Below are 20,981 nucleotides of genomic sequence, written 5' to 3' on the forward strand. Positions count from 1 at the left end.
GTCTTCTTTGTCGTCGTCTTCATCTTCGTCTTCTTCATCTTTGTCTTCTTCATCTTCATCTTCTTCGTCTTCTTCTCCGTCTCTGTCTCCTTCTCCTTCTCCTCCTTCTCCTCCTTCTCCTCCTCCTCCTTCCTCTTCTCCTTCCTCTTCCTCGTGCTCTTCTTCCTCTTTTTTTTTTTTTTTTGAGATGGAGTCTTGCTCTGTCGCCCAGGCTGGAGTGCAGTGCCTTGATCTCGGCTCACTGCAAGCTCCGCCTCCTGGGTTCACGCCATTCTCCTGTCTCAGCCTCCCTAGTAGCTGGGACTACAGGCACCTGCCACCATGCCCGGCTAATTTTTTGTATTTTTAGTAAAGACGGGGTTTCACCATGTTAGCCAGGATGGTCTCGATCTGACCTCGTGATTCCCCTGCCTTGGCCTCCCAAAGACCTGGGATTACCAGGGTGAGCCACTACTCTGGGCCTGTTTTTTTTTTTTGTTTTTTTTTTTTTTTTTTTTGAGACAGAGTCTCACTCTGTTGCCCAGGCTGGAGTGCAATGGCACAATCTGGGCTCACTGCAACCTCTGCCTCCCAGGTTCAAGCGATTCTCTTGCCTCAGCCTCCTAAGTAGCTGGGATTACAGGCGCCCGCCACCAGGCCCAGCTAAGTTTTGTATTTTTAGCAGAGACGGGGTTCACCATGTTGGCCAGGCTGGTCTCTAACTCCTGACCTCAGGTGATCCACCCACCTTGGCCTCCCGAAGTGCTGGGATTACAGGCGTGAGCCACCGTGCCCGGCCTGCACACTACATCTTAAGGTCCTTCATGTCAACTCTATGACAATGCTCTGCACACATGGCCACATGTAACCCTCGCAGTCCCCCTGAATGGGAGGGTTCTCATACCCCGTTTACAGATGAGGAAACTGAGGCTCCAAGTCATTAAGTATTTGCCTAAGGTCACACACCTAGAATTCAGTGCTTTGTCTCTGATGCCAGAGTCCTCACTTGTCCCCACCCCACTATACTGGAAATGATACGGCTCACCAAGTTAGGGCCAAGTCTTAGAGAAAGCTTCTGGAGGCTTTCTGGTGGGTTTCAGTAGAGCCACCCAAGACCCAGTTCTTTTGCCAGCCTCTCCCTTGGTGGTGAGGATTGTAGCTTTCTTAATTTTCCTATAACTGAAATGCGTTATGTTTCGAACACTCCTTCCACTGGGTGTGTAAACTCCATCCTCAGCCAGTTTGGTTAGTCTTAGTTGATTCCACATGTTCTAGGGCAAGTCCGGGCTTCCTTAATCACTTTAAGGGATTTTTCCCCAACAGAAGCTATTAACACTACTGGTTCGTTCTTGTCTTTCAGCTCTTTGTTTAAATGTCACCTTCTTAAAGCAACCATTCCTGACATAGCTAAGAATGCCCACCCACTCATCCACTATCAGACACTCAGTTTCACTCCTTCATAAGCAATAGTCACCATCAGATACTTTCCTGCTCATTTTTACCGTCTGTGTCTTGTCACCACTCCAAATAATGCTTCACTTCTCTTTATTTTACTCTTGTGCCTAAAATAAGATCATCAAGGCTTTGGTACCCAAGTTTTGAGTTTGGGACCTATTTAGCTTTTGTCTACAGCATAAGGAAATAAAACAGCTGCTTATAGCCCAGGCTTCCTATCCAAGAAGGTGGGAGGAGACTGGAAATCCTGAAAAAGACAGCTGGAGTTGGGAGGGAAACTAGAGCAAAGAGAAATATCTCCCCTCCTTGTTGAAGACAGCTTAGTTGGTGTAGAGAAGGCAGCAGGGGGCGAAGCAGAAAAAGGTTTATTTCCTCACTCACAACTCCCTAGCCCTCCCTCCCCACCTCGCCCCTGCACCCTCCACCTTCCCACTGCCCCATTCTCCCACTGCACTGCAGGGGGGCCTCACTCAGGCTCCCCTGCTGGCTAAACTCAGTTGTTAGTTTTGTAGGAAGCCCTGCCCTTGTGGAAAAATGCCTGCAATTTGTTCTGTGCCACGCTTTGCCCATATTTGTCTTCCTCTCCCCTCCTCCTTCCCTAAATAGCACACCTTGGCCCATCCCTGTTGAACTTTGTCCTATTGGCAGTGGAGTATCTTTCCAACCACCACAGCAGTCCCGTGGCAAAGATTTACTAAGTGAATCAAGAGGAGAACTTACACCAACTGCACAAATTGAAAGCCAATTCTTATTGTAATCTTACCTCATTGGGAAATGTAATTTGACAGAAGAGGTTTGTTGAAGGCTGGAGTGCAATGGCACGATCTCGGCTCACTGCAACCTCTGCCTCCTGGGTTCAAGTGATTATCCTGCCTCAGCCTCCCAAGTAGCTGGGATTACAGACATGCGCCACCATGCCTGGCTAATTTTGTATTTTTAGTAGAGATACGGTTTCACCATGTTGGTTAGGCTGGTCTCAAACTCCCGACCTCAGGTCGGGATCCACCTGCCTCAGCCTCCCAAAGTGCTGGGATTACAGGCGTAAGCCAATGTGCCTGGTCAAGATCCGATGTTTTTAAAAAGCGGAGTTTCCCTGCACAAGCTTCTCTCTTTGCTTGTTGCCATTCCACGTAAGATGTGACCTGCTCCTCCTTGCCTTTTGCCATGATTATGAGGCCTCCCCAGCCATGTGGAACTAACACTTCAGTTATGGAAGATCAAGATGAAGATGAGTCCCCAAAGAAAAATACTCCTTGGCAGATTAAGTAATGGAACATTGTCTGTGATTGTCTCCAGAAGCAGGCCATCAGAAGGAAACTACCAAAAAGAAAAAGACTTGTGTATTCAATATTTTGACCAGTGGTCTGAATCAGATCAGGTGGAATTCGTGGAACATCTTATTTCCCGAATGTGTCATTAGCAGCATGGACGTATTAATTCTCACCTGAAGCCCATGTTGCAGCGGGACTTTATTGCTGCTCTACCTGAGCAAGGCTTAGATCACATAGCAGAAAATATTCTTTCGTACCTGGATGCCAGGTCTTTGCGTGCAGCAGAGCTGGTATGTAAAGAATGGCAGCGAGTGATCTCAGAATGAATGCTTTGGAAGAAGCTGATTGAACGAATGGTACGCACTGACCCCCTGTGGAAAGGACTTTCAGAAAGAAGAGGGTGGGATCAGTACCTCTTTAAAAACAGACCCACAGCTAGCCCTCCAAATTCATTTTATGGGTCATTATACCCAAAGATTATCCAGGATATAGAGACTATAGAATCCACCTGGCAGTGTGGCCGACACAGCTTGCAGAGGATTCAGTACCGCTCTGAAAATAGTAAAGGCATCTACGCTTTACAGTACAATGATGAAAAAATTATCAGTGGCCCACAAGATAATTCTATTAAGATTTGGGATAAAACCAGCCTGGAATGTTTGAAAGTGTTAACGGACACACAGGCTCTGTCCTCTGTCTGCAGTATGATGAGCGTGTCATTGTAACTGGCTCTTCGGAGTTTACGGTGAGAGTGTGGGATGTGAACAGGGGTGAAGTTCTTTTTTTTTTTTTTTTTTTTTTTTTTTTTGAGACGGAGTCTCGCTCTGTCACCCAAGCTGGAGTGCGGTGGCCGGATCTCAGCTCACTGCAAGCTCCGCCTCCCGGGTTCACGCCATTCTCCTGCCTCAGCCTCCCGAGTAGCTGGGACTATAGGCGCCCACCACCTCGCCCGGCTAGTTTTTTGTATTTTTTTAGTAGAGACGGGGTTTCACCGTGTTAGCCAGGATGGTCTCGATCTCCTGACCTCATGATCCGCCCGTCTCGGCCTCCCAAAGTGCTGGGATTACAGGCGTGAGCCACCGCGCCCGGCCGAGGGGGTGAAGTTCTTAACACATTAATCCACCACAATGAGGCTGTACCGCACTTATGCTTCAGCAGTGGACTGATGGTGACCTGTTCCAAGGACCACTCCATTGCTGTGTGGGACAGGGCCTCTGCGACCGATATCACTTTACGCCGTGTCCTGGTTGGCCACTAAAGCTGCTGTCGATGTAGTAGACTGACGACAAATACATCGTGTCCGCCTCGGGTGACAGAACCATCAAAGTCTGAAGCATGAGCACCTGTGAATTTGTTCATACTGTCAGTGGGCACAAGCGAGTCTTGTTTCCAGTACAGGGATGGGCTGGTTGTTAATGGATCATCAGATAATACCATTAGGCTCTCGGATATTGGATGTGGCTTCTGTTTTAAGAGTCCTAGAGGGACATGAAGAATCGGTCGCAGAACCCCTGTCCCACAGGGCAATGGAGCGGTCCTTGGAACAGGTCACCATCAGTCCACTGCTGAAGCGTAAGTGCGGTACAGCCTCATTGTGGTGGATTAATGTGTTAAGAACTTCACCCCTGTTCATATCCCACTCTCACCGTAGAATCCGAAGAATCTATCTCACCAATGCATCCGGTTTGGTAAAGAGGATTGTCAGTGGGGCCTATGATGGGAAAATTGAAGTTTAGGACTCGCAAGCTGCTCTTGACCCTCGAGCCCCAGCAAGCACTTTGTGTTTGCACACATTGGTGGAACATTCTGGACGTGTGTTTCAGCTACAGTTTGATGAGTTTCAAATCATCAGCAGCTCCCACGATGACACTATCTTGATTTGGGATTTCTTAAATGTGCCTCCCAGTGCCCAGAATGAGACCCATTCCCCCTCCAGAACATACACTTACATCTCTAGATAACAGTCTGCACTTTCACCCATTTCCGGGTTTTCTAGTCTTGAACTACTGCCTACTTGGCTATCAAATGCCTAAGGGAGTTCATTCACAGCTGAGTTATGAAGCTGGAATTGGTTCTAGATGCTGGGTACATGCAAAGTAGCCTAACTCTTCAAGTCCCGACATTTCTCACCTCTGATTCCGGCTCTACTTTGAGAAGGAGACCTTAGCATCACCGACTTGAAAGTAGCACAGAAGCCCATGTCCTTCCCTCATCAGTGAAAAAAATCTAATGTTTGAAATGTAAACTGTTCATAGAAAAGGAACATAGAATCTGTTTTACCGAAGTAAATCAACCGTCAAGAGAAGACTTGGCCTCTATATTGCTTTGCACTTTGGCTTGACATTAAGAAACAGCATTCTTCTTCAGTGAGATTGTGGGTGCCAAACACCTACTCAGAACGTCCAGGGCTTTCATTTTCAAAAGTTAGCATTGTCCTTTTGACCGTCCAAGTCATTATGAATTCTGACTTGTTGGATTAGGAACACGTCGGACAATGGAAAAACCTCTCTGGGTTGTTTTAGTCATATTTTTTGGATTATACTTCCTTTCTGTACCAATTTCTTTTTAATTTAAAGAACTGTAAGTCAGTTGGCCGGGTGCGGTGGCTCATGCCTGTAATCCCAGCACTTTGGGAGGCCGAGGTGGGTGGATCGCGAGGTCATGAGATCAAGACCATCCTGGCTAACACGGTGAAACCCCGTCTCTACTAAAAATACAAAACATTAGCCAGGCGTGGTGGCAGGCGCCTGTAGTCCCAGCTACTCGGGAGGCTGCGGCAGGAGAATGGCCAGAACCCGGGAGGCAGAGCTTGCAGCGAGCCAAGACTGCACCACTGCACTCCAGCCTGGGCGACAGAGCGAGATTCTGTCTCAAAAAAAAAAAAAAAGAACTATAAGTCAGTTATATTATTTCCCAACATAGCTCTTTTATTTTATTTTTAAAATTTTTTAAATTATATTTTAAGCTCTGGGGTACATTTGCAGAACGTGCAGTTTTGTTACATAGGTATACACGTGCCATGGGGGTTAGCCCTTTTATTAACTATTCTCTGTCCCCCAACGATCTCCTGATATTTGGTAGAGTAACACCTTTATACATGTGCTTGCCTCCTAACTTAAAATACTGTGTTCGCATGTAGATATAATGTGCATAACAGTTTAACCTCAAAGTTGCTGGAGTCAGGGCCCTGTGTGCTTGAGACACTAATATAGAGTGTGTTCGCACATAGCCGTGAGCTGGGCTCAAGAACCTGATACCAGGGTTGATGTGGATTACCTGGAACCCTTCCCACAGTATTCCTACAGTGTTTTTATTTTGTTGTCATTGTGTGTGTGTGTGGTTTGTGTGTGTTTTTAATGAGAATCTTGTTTTAAAATGTAATTTCTAAAGTTCAACACGAAATGTTTTATTTGTTGTGCAGTATGTATTATATAATAGAGAGATAACAAACATTTTTTGTTCTTATTCTTTTTCTCATAAGTACTCCTGAGTACTAGTGGTCACTTCCCATAGTATTCATTTGGCTTCACTGTCAAAAATCATTATTCTGTGCAGTTGTAGCCCTGGGAAGGGGAAATAAGAAGGCCCTATTGACGGGCTGTCCTGGCTCTGGAATTCATGCATCCTGGCCTTGCCAAGGTTCTGGCAGGGCCCGCTGGTGTGTTGGAGCCTGCAGGTCAGGTCAGACTGGTTCAGAGGCCCATGCTGAGGGGAGAGCACTCCTAAGTGGTATAAAACCTCAAGCCCATGATTCCCACCCCAGTCATCTCTGGTGTCACCTGCGGCTGCAGCCTCAGCAGGTTCTCAAAGCTCCCAAGTACTCCCGAGTACACAGTCCAAATGTGTAAATGGCACTGTTGCCCCGACGGTGCACGGAAAGGACATTGGCATCCAGTTGGCACTCCTTCTCCCTTATTCAATATTAGGTTTGATTTGCCCTTTGCTGTTGTTTCCAAAGATCAAGGAATGTCAATAACTTTTTTTGTTTTTTTTTGAGAGGGAGTCTCGCATTGTAGCCTGGGCTGGTGTGCAGTGGCGTGATTTCGGCTCGCTGCAACCTCCTCCAGTTTATTTTGCTAACCATAATTGAGCAAATGTAAATTACTGCTATATTAATGTTTTAAAGCACTGGGATAGTCTAATTCTAACTTGTAATTAATTATGTTTGCCAATTATCTGTTTGAAATAAATTTGTGTCTTAACAGCTATTGAAAGTGTTCAGTTGTACAGATATTATTCATGACAGCTTTGTACTGTGGAATGTGCTTAATAAAAAACAAAAAAAGTTTGAAAAAAAGAAAAGAAGAGGTTTGTTGAACTTTCAGATTCCTTTTTTGTTGTTGTTAACTAATTGCCGTCCAAGCTGGAAATCAACGCCATCTGGGGTCCTCGATGTTATAATCAGAGAACAAGACTAAGGCCTGCTGTCTCCGATGTGAGCCACGAGCAAGCTCCAGTGAGCCCCTTTGTTCCACATTTGATGAGTAGAGGAAAATATTGGGGGTGAATTTTCAGTAACCTGAGTCGATTGCACTTTTTCTTGTAGACTAGCCATCATTAAATCCACTTACGCGCTCCCCTGTGCGGTTCTCTTTCCTTCTGGAATGTTCAGTGCCTGTTTCCAGTCCTGTTTTTCAGTCAGATGGGATTGCCCTTCATTACAGTTATGCGGGTTATGAGTTATGAGCTCTTCCTCTGTGAGGGCCAGCAGGGCACCCCCACTTTCCTGTAGTAAGGAAAGGGTATTGTGTAGTAAAGAATTTTAAGCTTGAAGTGAGATCTGGGCTTTGCTCTTGACTCTTGGGAGGTGATCTCTAAGCCCTTAGATTGTCCTGCTTGATGATAGCGCTTTGTTTACCTGGAGGCCATGGGCCATGCCAAACAAAAACAACATGTTAGACCAATGTGATTTACAGTGGGAGATTTGGCCACAACATATCAGCTTGACCCCTGAAGGAATAGACTAAGGTCAAGCCAGTCATGTCCACAGGATCAAGCCCTACTATACACTCTGGACACCAACAGCCTGGTGAGTTTCCTTGGTTGGCAATACTGCATGTATATGGTCCATGTATATAGTTTCCAGAAGGAGTCCATTAGTCCACTGGGAGAGGACTGCTGGAAGCTCTCCTGGACGCTGCCCTATGTGTCTCTTCCCTTGGCTGATGTTAATCCGTGTCCTTTTGCTGTAATAAACTGTAAGTAAGTACAATAGCTTTCAGTAAGTTCTGAGAGTCCACCAAGGGGATTCTTGAACTTGGAGGTGGTTGTGGGGACCACTAAACTTTAAATTGGTATCGGAGGTGGAAGTGGTCTCGGGGACTCTTTCCTAACTTTATAGTCATGTACTAGGAATCTGAGCACATGGTCTCAGCAAAAACAACAACAAGAAAGAAGAGAGAGAGAGAGAAAGGAAGAAAGAAAGAAAGAGAAAGAAAGAAAGGAAGGAAGAAAGAGAAAGAGGAAGGAAGGAAGGAAATGGAAGGAAGAAAGAAAGAAGAAGAAAGAAAAGAAAAAGAGTAAAAAGAAAGAAAGGAAAAAAAAGAAAAAACTGCAAACAAACAAAAATGAAGAGATGGTCTAGTCCTGGATTCTCCACTTACTGGCTGGGTAAACCACTTCATTCTTTGAACCTCCTTTCCTACCCACTCAGTGAGGAGGATGTTATCTGTGTGCTGAAGAAGGCTGCCGTGGCGGTTTAGATGGAAGGAAGTGTCTAGAGGGAGGAAAGAGGGGTTGGGGCTGAAGAATAAGGACCTGGAGCCTGAGTGGAAGCCATTTCTAGAAATTAAAGTTTTAGGAACCACTCACATAGTGGGTGAATGCAAGCTCTATTTACATAATAATATAAACAGAAATTTAAATTGCAATACACCTATTGCCCATCAGAATGGCAGAAACTCAAAATCTTTACAAACCACTTATGTGGTGAGGCTGTGGGATTCACACAATGGTGCAATCCAGTTGAGGGGAACTGAGCAATATTCAACAAAATTACACAGCATTTACCCTCTGATGCGGAAATCTCACTTTTGGATACTTACCCTGAATTCCTGAATGACCTCTAACAATTATATATATATACACACATACATATATACATATATATATATATATATATATTTTTTTTTTTTTTTTTTTTTTTTTTTTGAGACGGAGTCTTGCTCTGTTGCCCAGGCTGGATTGCAGTGGTGCGATCTTGGCTCACTGCAATTTCTGCCTCCCTGGTTCAAGCAATTCTCCTGCCTCAGCCTCCCGAGTAGCTGGCACTATAGGCACATGCCACCATGCCCAGCTAATTTTTTGTATTTTTGGTAGAGATGGTGGGTTTCACCGTGTTAGCCAGGATGGTCTCGATCGCCTGACCTTGTGATCTGCCCGTCTTGGTCTCCCAAAATGCTGGGATTACAGATGTGAACCACCGCACCTGGCCTACATATATATTTTTATACATATATATGTGCTTATGTACAAGGCTATTCAAGCGTAATTTGTAATTGCAAAATATTAAAAACAACCTCAATGTCCATATGTAAGAAATTGTTTGAATAAATTATGGTGTGTCTACACAATGGAATAGCATGTCACTGTAAAAGCCAACAACGAAGATCTCTATGAACTGACACAGAGTGATATCCAGAATATATTGTTAGGTAAAAAAAAAAAAAAACACCAAAGTTCATCAGAATGACTATCGGTATAATATTACATTTGACTAAAAAAAGAATCCATGAATCAGAGTGACACCAAAGAACAAATACGTAGGAAGAAAAAGGAAAGATCTTTCACTATCAGGGAAAGTAAAATGCTCACTAACAAATGTAGAGGAACAGAGCCAGGTGCAGTGGCTCATGCCTGTAATCCCAACACTTTGGGAGGCCAAGGTGGGTGGATCAACTGAGGTAAGGAGTTCAAGACCAGCTGGCCAACATGGTGAAACCCCGTCTCTACCAAAAATACAAAAATTAGCCAGGCATGGTGGTGGGTGCCTGTAATCCCAGCTATTTGGGGGGCTGAAGCAGGAAAATCACTTGAACCCAGCAGGCAGAGGTTGCAATAAGCTGAGATCACATCACTGCACTCTAGCCTGGGCAACAGAGTGAGACTCTGTCTCAGAAAAAAACCAAAGAACTGGGCCGGGCATGGTGGCTCCAGCCTGTAATCCCAGCACTTTGGGAGGCTGAGGCACGAGGTCAGGAGATCGAGACCATCCTGCCAACATGGTGGAAACCCATCTCTACTAAAAATACAAATATTAGTTGGACATGGTGGTGTGCACCTGTAGTCCCAGCTACTTGGGAGGCTGAGGTAGGAGAAACGCTTGAACCTGGGAGGCGGAGGTTGCAGTGAGTCAACATTGCACCACTGCACTCCAGCCTGGCGACAGAGTGAGACTCCATCTCAAAAAAAAAAAAAAAAAAACAAAAAACAACAACCAAAAAAAACAAAAAACAAAAAACACATGTAGAGGAAGGAATACAAGTAGAAAATCAAATCACAATTTTGCATCCATCATAATAATCATTGATTCAGGCTAGAATCATTGGTGGATGCTAAAACCACCGATTATTGGGGAAAAAAAGATATTTACAATATTTCTACAATCTTTAGGCAACTACCCCAGATTACTTATGAGTTATAAACTGACCAGTGACAAAGAGGATACCACCTTAACTAGAGATTAAAATTAACATCTCCAGAGGCTGGGCGCGGTGGCTCACACCTGTAATTCCAGCACTTTGGGAGGCCGAGGCGGGTGGATCACCTGAGGTCAGGAGTTCGAGACCAGGCTGGCCAACATGGTGAAACCCCATCTCTACTAAAAATACAAAAAGTTAGCTGGGCATGGTTAGCACATACCTGTAATCCCAGCTACTTGGGAGGCTGAGGGAGGAGAATTTCGTGAACCTGGGAGGCAGAGGTTGCAGTGAGCCGAGATCATGCCGTTGCACTCCAGCCTGGGCAACAGAGCAAGACTCTGTCTCAAAAAAAAAAAAAATTAACATCTCCAATAATAGGACAAACTGAGTAACATGTTCCTGATGGGATGCATGAAAACACCACACAACACCACCAATAGAGTGTTCCTATAAAAAATGTGCAATCTGAATTAAATTCCAGGAAACAATTAAACCCAAGTTGAGGGACATCCTACAAAATAATGGCCTGGCTCTCCAAAAATATCAACGTCATGAAAGGCAAAGGCCAAAGAACTGTTTCAGATGTAAAATGACTAAAGACTACATCAAAATTAAACCCTCTATGCATCAAAGGACACTATCAACAGAGTGAAAACGCAGCTACAGAATGAGAGAAAATATTTGCAATGGTTATAAGAGGTGATAAGATATATATCCAGAATATATAAAGAACCCCTATAAATCAACAACAAAAACAAATGCCAGGTTCAGTGGCTTATGCCTGTAATCCCAGCATTTTGGGAGGCCAAGGCAGGTGGATCACCTGAGATTAGGAGTTCAGGACCAGCCTGACCAACATGGTGAAACCCCATCTCTACTAAATATAAAAAATTAGCTGGGTGTGGTGGCGCATACCTGTGATCCCAGCTACTTGGAAGGCTGAGGCCAGAGAATTGCTTGAACCTGGGAGGTGGAGGCTGCAGTGAGCCAAGATTGTGCTGTGCACTCCAATGTGGGCAACAAGGGCAAAATTCCATCTCAAAAAAAAAAAAGACATGATTTTAAAATGGGCAAAACTTGAATAGACAACCCTCCAAAGAAAACATACAAATGGTTAATAAGCAGATAAAAGATGCTCAGTAACATGAACCATTTAGGAAATGCCAATCAAGACCACAATGAGATATAAGTTCACACTCGGCCGGGGTCGGTGGCTCAAGCCTGTAATCCCAGCACTTTGGGAGGCCGAGACGGGCGGATCACGAGGTCAGGAGATCGAGACCATCCTGGCTAACACAGTGAAACCCCGTCTCTACTAAAAAATACAAAAAAATAGCTGGGCGAGGTGGCGGGCGCCTGTAGTCCCAGCTACTTGGGAGGCTGAGGCAGGAGAATGGCGCAAACCTGGGAGGCCGAGCTTGCAGTGAGCTGAGATCCGGCCACTGCACCCCAGCCTGGGCAACAGCGCGAGACTCTCCCAAAAAAAAAAATAAATAAGTTCACACTCATAGGGATCAATATTTTAAAAAAAAGAAAAAAAGAAAAAAAAGAGAAAATACCAAGTGTTGTGAGGATGTGGAGAAATTAGAACACTTATGCACTGTTGGGGTATAGTCACTGTGGAAAACAGTATGGCAGTTCCTCAAAAATTAAAAATCGAACTACCACGAAGTCCACCAATCCCAATTCTGGATATATAAACAAAGGAATTGAAAGCAGGGAGTTAAACAGGTATCTGCACACCTGTGTTAGTAGCAGCATTATTCACGACAGCCAAAAGGTGGAAGCAACTCAAGTCCATCAACAAATCAACAGATGAATAAAATGTGGTCTATCTATACAAAGGTATATTACTCAGCCTTAAAAGGAAGGAAATTCTGTCTGGGCGCGGTGGCTCACACCTGTAATCCCAGCACTTTGGGAGGCCAAGACAGGCAGATCATCTGAGGTCAGGAGTTTGAGATCAGCCTGGCCAACAAGGTGAAACCCCGTCTCTACTAAAAATACAAAATTTAGCTGGGCGTGGTGGCTGCGCCTGTAATCCTAGCGACTTGGGAGGCTGAGGCAGGAGAATCGCTTGAACCCGGGAGGTAGAGGTTGCAGTGAACCGAGATCGTGTCACTGCATTCCAGCCTGGGGAACAGAGCGATACTCTGTCTCAAAAAAAAGGAAGGAGGCCAGGCGCGGTGGCTCAAGCCTGTAATCCCAGCAGTTTGGGAGGCCGAGACGGGCAGATGACGAGGTCAGGAGATCCTGGCTAACACAGTGAAACCCCGTCTCTACTAAAAAATACAAAAAAAAAAAAACTAGCAGGGCGAGGTGGCGGGCGCCTGTAGTTCCAGCTACTCGCGAGGCTGAGGCAGGAGAATGGCGTGAACCCGGGGGGCGGAGCTTGCAGTGAGCTGAGATCCGGCCACTGCATTCCAGCCTGGGCGACAGAGCGAGACTCCGTCTCAAAAAAAAAAAAAAAAAAAAAAAAAAGGAAATTCTGACATATGCTACTGATTCAAGAGCTACACAGAAATTATTTAGGCAGATAGTGGGTAAAATAGGGCAAAACAGTCCTCAGCAGAATTTTCCTTTTAACAAAAGCAGCCCCCAAATCATTATAAAAGGCAGCCTGAAAAACCAAGCTGCAGACATAGATAAGAAAGCTGGAAGCTTGCACAGGTGAACGCAGGCAGCTGTGCCAATAGAAAAGGGCTACCTGGGGGCCAGGTATGTTCAGCATGGAGGCTCCATCTTCCCTTTCCATTGTCACCACGTGTACAGTAAAGAAAAAGGCAACATGGCCCCGGCCAGAGAACACATCCGCATAATAAAAGATTAGGGTGGGGGCAGCCAGGTTTTTGCCCCCTATGCAAAGGGCACACCTGGTCCAACCAATCTTTCATGCCCTGTGTAAATCAGACAACGCCTCCTTAAGCCCATCTCTAAAACCCCTTACATTCGCAGAAGCAGCAACCCATTTTTTCGGGACCCCTGTCTGCTGCAGAGAGCTCTTCTCTTGCACCTATTAATCTTCCACTCTGAACCTCATTCTTGTGTGCCTGCATCTTAGTTTTCCATGGTTGTGAAACAACAAACCTTGGGTATTTACCCTAGACAAACAATACCGTTTCACTACAATATGGATGAAGGTTGAGGACATTATGCTTAACGACATAAGCCAGTCACAAAAGGACAAATACTACATGATTGCACTTACATGTGGTAATAAATAGTCAAACTCACATCAAATTAGCTGGGCATGGTGGTGTGCATCTGCTGTCCCAGATACTTGGGAGGCTGAGGCTGGAGGATCACTTGAGCCTAGGTGGTGGAGGCTGCAGTGAGCTATGATTGTACCACTGCACTCCAGCCTAGAGTTCGAGACTAGTCTGGCCATGATGAAACACTGTCTCTACTAAAAATACAAAAAAATTAGTCAGGTGTGGTGGCATGCACCTGTAATCCCAGCTACTCAGGAGGCTGAGGCAGGAGAATCATTTGAACCCAGGAGGTGGAGGTTGCAGTGAGCTGAGATTGTGCCACTGCACTCCAGCCTGGGTGACACAGCAAGACTCAGTCTCAAAAAATTAAATAAGTAATTAATTAATTTTAAAAAGATAATGTTTCTGTATTAATTAGTTATTGCTACTAACAAATTATTCCATTTATAGTGATTTATAACAACAATCATCACTTGTTTTCTGTCATGATTTCAGTGGCTCAGAATATCGAGCATGGATTGACTGGGCAATTCCGTTTCAAATTCTCTCATAAAGTTGTAGTCAGATATTGGTTGAAGTGGGCTGCAGTCATCTGAAGGTTGGCCTGGGGCTGGAGCATGCACTTCCAGGATGGTCCCCTCACATGGCTGGTATGTTGGTGCTGACTGTTGACGGGAGGCCTCAGCTGCTCTCTGTATGAGCCTCTCAGAAGGTGCATTGAGTGGCCTTGCAACATGGCAGCTGGCTTCCCTCAGAATGAGTAATCCAGGAGAGCAAGACAGAAGCCACAACGTCTTTGATGACTTCGCCTTGGAAGTCACTGTATTAGTCCGTTTTCACACTGCTATAAAGAAATACTTGAGACTGGGTAATTTATAAAGGAAAGAGGTTGCATGGCTCTGTGGCTGGGGAGGCCTCAGGAAACAATCACAGCCGAAGGCAAAGGAGAAACAAGTACCTTCTTCACAAGGTGGCAGGAAAAGAGAAATAGTGAAGGAGGAACTGCCAAACACTTATAAAAGCATCAGATCTCATGAGAAGCCGCTCACTGTCACGAGAACAGGATGAGGGAAACTGCCCCCATGATCCCATCACTTCCCATCAGGTCCCTCCCTTGACGTATGGGTATTACAATTTGAGATGAGATTTGGGTGGGGACACAGAGCTGAACCATGTCAGCCCCACACCATCATTTTCCCAGAATTCTATTCACCACAATGGTCAGCTGATACTCGGGGGACACACTGGGGCATAAACCCCTTTTTCACACAAGGAGGCAAGGATCACTGAGGGCCATCTTAGCAGCTTCTACCACAGTGTCATATCATAAATAATATTCACCAGAGTTAAATTCGATGTGTGAGGGCCAGGCATGGTGGCTCACACCTATAATCCCAGCACTTTGGGAGGCTGAGGCCTCCTCACTTGAGGTCAGGAGTTCAAGACCAGCCTGGCCAACACAGTGAAACCCCATCTCTACTAAAAATACAAAAAGTAGCCAAGTGTGGTGGTGGGCACCTGTAATCCCAGCTACTTGGGAGGCTGAGGCAGGAAAAGTGCTTGAACTCAGAAGAAGGAAGTTGCAGTGAGCCGAGATCGTACCATTGCACTCCAGCCTGGGTGACAAGAGCAAAACTCCATCTCAAAAAAAAAAAAAAAAAAAAAAGAGCAGAGTGGTCTGTTTCGCATTGCTATGCAAACTCAACTGACTGAAGACTCCTTTGGGGACGGTTATGAAGAGACCTTTTAATGCAAAATCAGGCCATTTTAATAGCACACCATAGTCCAGAAATGTGTTTAGTGAAATCTGACAATAGGCCAGGCCCTCCTTCTTACAGGACAGGAGAGTTGCACCCAGCTTACATTTACATATAACTTAAATCAACTATATATATGCATATTGAGGGCAGAGGGAGAGAATATGAGTTTACATCATAAAAGATTTTGTCTGCTCTTCCTATCAACAATTTTATGCCCTGGAGTAGGAGGAAGACTGGTGATTTGAATCCAAAATTCCTTCGCACATTGTCAGTCTGTAGATATCACTCATGGTGTGAGCATCTCACCTTGTGAGTTGATTCTGCTATTTTAAGTACATATTTTTGACACAACAAGGCCTTGCATAACCAAGCAATTCCTTCAGCTGATGCTCAACTGAAAACAAACACACAGAAACAGCAATCTGTTCATCTCTAAGAGCAGGGAAAAGGACTATTTTTAAGTTGATATGCCACTCAACAACATATTGTGTAAAGATGGCTCCATACACCAGACCTTATTGAGAACCAAAGACTCATAAAAGTAATTCTGGCAATACTAAATTCCAGCCTTACATGCATATATTCTTTAAAACTAAGTTCCTGGTTGGGCAAAGTGGCTCATGACTGTAATCCCAGCATTTTGGGAGACCAAGGCAGGATGATCACTTGAGCCCAGGAGTTCAAGATCAGCCTGGCACCATAGAAAGACCCTGTCTCTACAAAAAAAAATTAAAAATTAGCTGGGTGTGGCAGTGTGCACCTTTAGTCTCAGCTACTTGGGAGGATGAGATGGGAGGATCACTTGAGCCCAGGAGATAGAGGCTGCAGTGAGCTATGATCACGTCACTGCACTCCAGCCTGAGTGACAGAGTGAGACCCTGTCTCCAATAATAATAACTAGGTGTCTGAGAAAGCAGACTGCTGTTTTCAGCCTGCAAAATGGGTGTTCTAGGTAGAGGTCTCTACAGAAATAATTGTGTGTACGTGCGCACATGCAGGCGTGTGTATGTGCGTGTGCGTGTGTGTGAGAGAGATAGATTGTTTTAAGGAGCTGGCTCATGTAATTGTATGGGCTGCAGGCCGGGCTTGGTGGCTCACACCTGTAGTCAGAGCACTTTGGGAGGCCGAGGTGGGTGGGATCACCCGAGGTCAGGAGTTCAAAACTGGCCTAGCCAATATGGTGATACCCCGTCTCTACTAAAATTAGCCAGGTGTGGTGGCGGGCACCTGTAATCCTAGCTACTTGGGAGGCTGAGGCCAGAGAATCGCTTGAACCTGGGAGGCGGAGGTTGCAGTGAGCCAAGATCGTGCCACTGCACTCCAGCCTGGGCGACAGAGCGAGACTCTGTCTCAAAAGAAAAAAAAAATTGTAGAGGCTGCAAGTCCTAAATCTGCAGCGCAGGCCAGGAAAAAGTTGATATTGCAGCCTTCAGTCCCAAGGTAGGCTGGAGACAGAATTCCTTCCTCTTCAGGGGACATCAGTCTTTTCTCTTAAGGTGTTCAACTGATAGATACGGCATTCCCACATTATGGAGGGTACTTTTCTTTACTCACAGTATACTACATATATCGAAATATTAATCACATTTTTTTGTGAGTCAGGGTCTCTCTCTGTCGCCCAGCCTGGCGTGCAGTAGCACAAACATGGTTTACTGCAGCCTCGAACTCCTGGGGTCAAGTCATAAAGCCATACTCCCATATCAGCCTCCCAAGTAACTGAGGCCACAGGCACACACCACCACACCTGGCTAATTTTTGTATATTTTTTTGTAGAGACTCACCATCTTGCCAGGCTGGTATCAAATTCCTGGCCTCAAGCCAACCTCCTGCCTCAGCCTTCTGAAGTGCTGGGATTACAGGTGTGAGCTACCATATCTGGCTAATCACATTTTAAAAATACCTTTACAGGCCAGGTACAGTGGCTCGCCCCTATGATCCAAGGACTTTGGGAGGCCGAGGCAGAGAGATCACTTAAGCCCAGGAGTTCGAGGCCAGCCTGGCCAACATGGTGAAACTCCGTCTCTACTTAAAATATAAAAAAAAGAAAAAAATTAGCCGGGCATGGAGGCACATACCTGTAGTCCCAGCTACTTGGGAGGCTGAGGCACAAGAATCCCTTGAACCCAGGAGGCAGAGGTTGTAGTGAGCAGCGATTGCACCACTGCACTCCAGCCTGGGCGACAGAGTGAGACTCTATCTCAAGAAAAAAAAAATACCTGTACCTTTACAACACCTGGACTGGTACCTGACCAAATAACTGGGTACCATGGCCTAGCCAAATTGACACAGAAAGTTAACCACTACAACAGCTACCATAGGAATCACTGAACCAACAAAAGCCCAAATGATCCCTTTGTTGATTTCATTCTTTTTCCTTTGTCATCAAATGCAATTACTTCAGTTTAGTATACAAAACTGAAATCCAAATGAAGAAAAACACCAACTAGTTTCCATTATTGTCATCAAGACACATCTTTGGAACTCTCCATGGGCAACAGCTGCGCCTTTAGAAGTGGGAACAGAAGTGGAGTTTGCAGACGAGGTCCCCAAGGAGAATTCTTCTTCTTCTTTTTTCCTTTTTCTTTTTTTTTTTTTTAAAGTAAAAGGTATTTTTAAAACATGATTGGCCAAAGGGCAAAGGGCACAATGTCTGCTGAGCACTTCCTTTTTTTTTTTTTTTTTTTTGAGATGGAGTCTCACTCTGTCACCCAGGGTGGAGTGCAGTGACACAATCTTGGCTCACTGGAACCTCTGCCTGCCAGGTTCAAGTGATTCTCCTGCCTCAGCCTCCCAAGTAGCTGGGACTAGAGGCGCCTGTCACCATGACCGGCTAATTTTTGTATTTTTATGACAGATGGGGTTTCACCATGTTGGCCAGGCTGGTCTCAAACTCCTGACCTCAGGTGATCTGCCCACCTCTGCCTCCCAGAGTGCTGGGATTACAGGTGTGAGCCACTGTACCTGGCCTGTTAAGCACTTCCTTATAGCGGATGCAGCCTCTGGGCTGCAGAGGCAGAACCTCCCCTAGAAGGAGCTCCTGCCGGGCAGCAGAGACAGGGGAACCTTCCCAGGGAAGGGGTTCCAGGGACCCTCCTCCGTGGAGTCACCCGAGCGGAGGGGGCTGCTGTGAAACCCCATACTTTTCTGGGGTTCACACGCTGTGAGTCTGTAGACCTCTCTCATGGTGTGAGCATCTCACTTAGTGGGTAGATTCTATTTTAAGGACATATTATTGATACAACGAGGCCCTGTATACCCAAGCAATTCCTTCAACTGGTGCTCAACTGAAAAAAAACACACACACAGAAACAGCAATCTGTTCATCTCTAAGAGCAGAGAAAAAGACTATTAAACAAACTTGTCCCTCCCCTCCCCTCCCCTCCTCTTCTCTCCTCTCCTCTTTCGACAGGATCTCACTCGACAGGATCTCACTCTGTTGCCCAGGCTGGAGTGCAGTGGTGCAATCTCTTGGCTCACTCCATTCTCTGCCTCCCAGGTTGAAGTGATTCTCCTGCCTTAGCCTCCTGAGTAGCTGGGATTACAGGTGTGTGCCACCTGGCTAATTTTTGTATTTTTAGTAGAGACGAGCTTTTGTCATGTTGGCCAGGCTGGTCTCAAGCTCCTGGGCTCAAGTGATCCGTCCGCCTTGGCCTCCCAAAGTGCTGGGATTACAGGTGTGAACCACTGCACCTGGCCACTTAATCCTTTTAAAAAACAAAAATGTAGGAGGAAATCTGTGGTGTATTTGTAATTACCAACTACAGCCCGAGAGAATGCCAAGCCTACCAGGCATAGAACCTTTGCTGATCTTGTCTGGGAAGGTTCTTCGGACTCTGCTGCCTGGCAGGGGCTCCTGCGAGGGGAGGTTCTGCCTCTGCAGCCCAGAGGCTGGTCTCAAACTCCTGACCTCAGGTGATCCGCCCACCTCAGCCTCCCAAAGTGCTGGGATTACAGGCGTCAGCCACTGCGCCCGGCCCCATCCTGGATCTTACTGACATCAACAATATTACAACATATTAGTAACTAATTTAAGGCAGAGAAATCACACCACAGTCCTGTGACCCCTTCCTGCCCTTGCCGACGGGTAGAAATTTCTCATGGGGATATCTGCAGCGTCAGAGCTCTCCAGCAGGGCACTCTTAGGCACACTCAAATGGAATTCTAGAAAGAATTTAACAGAGCGTCTGTTTACAAACTCGCGTGCGGGGCTAATTTTTACAACGTGGGACGGTGAAACCCCTCGGCATCACTCACCATAGTAGAGGTCAGGGGAGGAGAGAGCATGACTGAGCTGGGTGAGAGCTGGATCTGGGGAGGCGGAGCCCCAAGCCACAGGCAGCATCACTGCAAGAAGTGGGGAGAGACAGGGAAGAAAGCCCCCGGCTGCTTCTCTTGCCCTCCGACCTCTTCTCAGGGCCTCATTAGCCAAACCCACAGGAAGACAAAGGGGAAAGAAACTCAGAAAATGTGTCCACAGAGGTCAAGCCCCCAGGGCGCAGAGCAGGGCTGGGAAGGAGGAAGAAAGCATAAGGAGGGCACAGAGAATAATCAGCTCAACAACTCACACTCACTGGTTCACGCTTCACAGAAGCCCAAAGCGCTTACACCTGGAGGCTTAGGAGGCAGCCCCGCCCCTCCAGCAAGTCCTGGTTAAAGTGGGCTGTCATCTGTATTGTTAACTGAGAAAAGCCAATACCTACGAAAGTGTTACTGTGCCAAATTACCGTGTCCTCAAGGGGGTAGGCTTGCAGGTGCAGGTGAGGTGCTTGTGCCTTGGGGCCCAGTGTCACTGAGAAGGGTTCCTACACCTCCAAATCTCTTGTGCAGGCTTTACCAAGGGGGGCCTCACAAGAGAAGGGGAACGAGGCAGAGGACAGTTAACTAAGCAAGGACTTCACCTGACCTCTGCTAGTTCTCCTTCTCTTGCCTTTTTTTTTTTTTTTTTTTTTTTTTTGAGACAGAGTCTCACTCTGTCACCCAGGCTGGAGTGCAATGGCGTGATCTCGGCTCACTGCAACCTCTACCTCCCAGGTTCAAGCAATTCTCCCGCCTCAGCCTCCCGAGTAGCTGGGATTACAGGCACCTGCGACCACACTCAGTCCATTTTGGTATTTTTAGTAGAGACAAGGTTTCACCATGTTGGCCAGGCTGGTCTCGAACTCCTGGCCTCAAGTGATCCTCCTGCCTTGGCCTCCCAGAGTGCTGGGATTACATGTGTGAGCTAGCATGCTCAGTCAAAAAAATGATAATCTGACACATGCTACAACATAGATGGACCTTGAGGATATTATGCTAAGTGACATAAGCCTGTCACAGAAGAGCAAATACTTTATGATTCCACTTACATGAGGCACCTAGAGGAGGCAAATTTATAGACACAGAAAGTAGAATAAAGGTTTCTGGGAGCTGGAGGAGCAGGAAAGTGGTGAGTTATTGTTAAATGGATACAGAGTTTTAGCCTAGGATGATGGAAAGTTCTGGAGATGGATGGTGGTGATGGCTGAACAACAATGTGAAGGTATTTAATGCCACTTTGTCCCCTTAAAAATAGTTAAAATTGTAAATTTTATATTATGTGTATCTTACCACAATAAAAAATAAAAATAAAAACAAAACCTCCCTAGCTGCTTCCCATGGGGAGGCACAGCCAGGGCTCTGTCTTCA

General features: G+C 45.9%; 1 pseudogene; it reads left to right on the forward strand.

Annotated features, from left to right (window-relative positions):
- Positions 1 to 2,075: 2,075 nt before the first annotated feature.
- LOC710355 (F-box/WD repeat-containing protein 11 pseudogene) lies at positions 2,076 to 4,037 on the forward strand (annotated as a pseudogene).
- The last annotated feature ends 16,944 nt before the right edge of the window (positions 4,038 to 20,981 follow it).

The sequence above is a fragment of the Macaca mulatta genome, chromosome 3 (assembly GCF_049350105.2).
Source record: "Macaca mulatta isolate MMU2019108-1 chromosome 3, T2T-MMU8v2.0, whole genome shotgun sequence".
NCBI lineage: Eukaryota > Metazoa > Chordata > Mammalia > Primates > Cercopithecidae > Macaca > Macaca mulatta.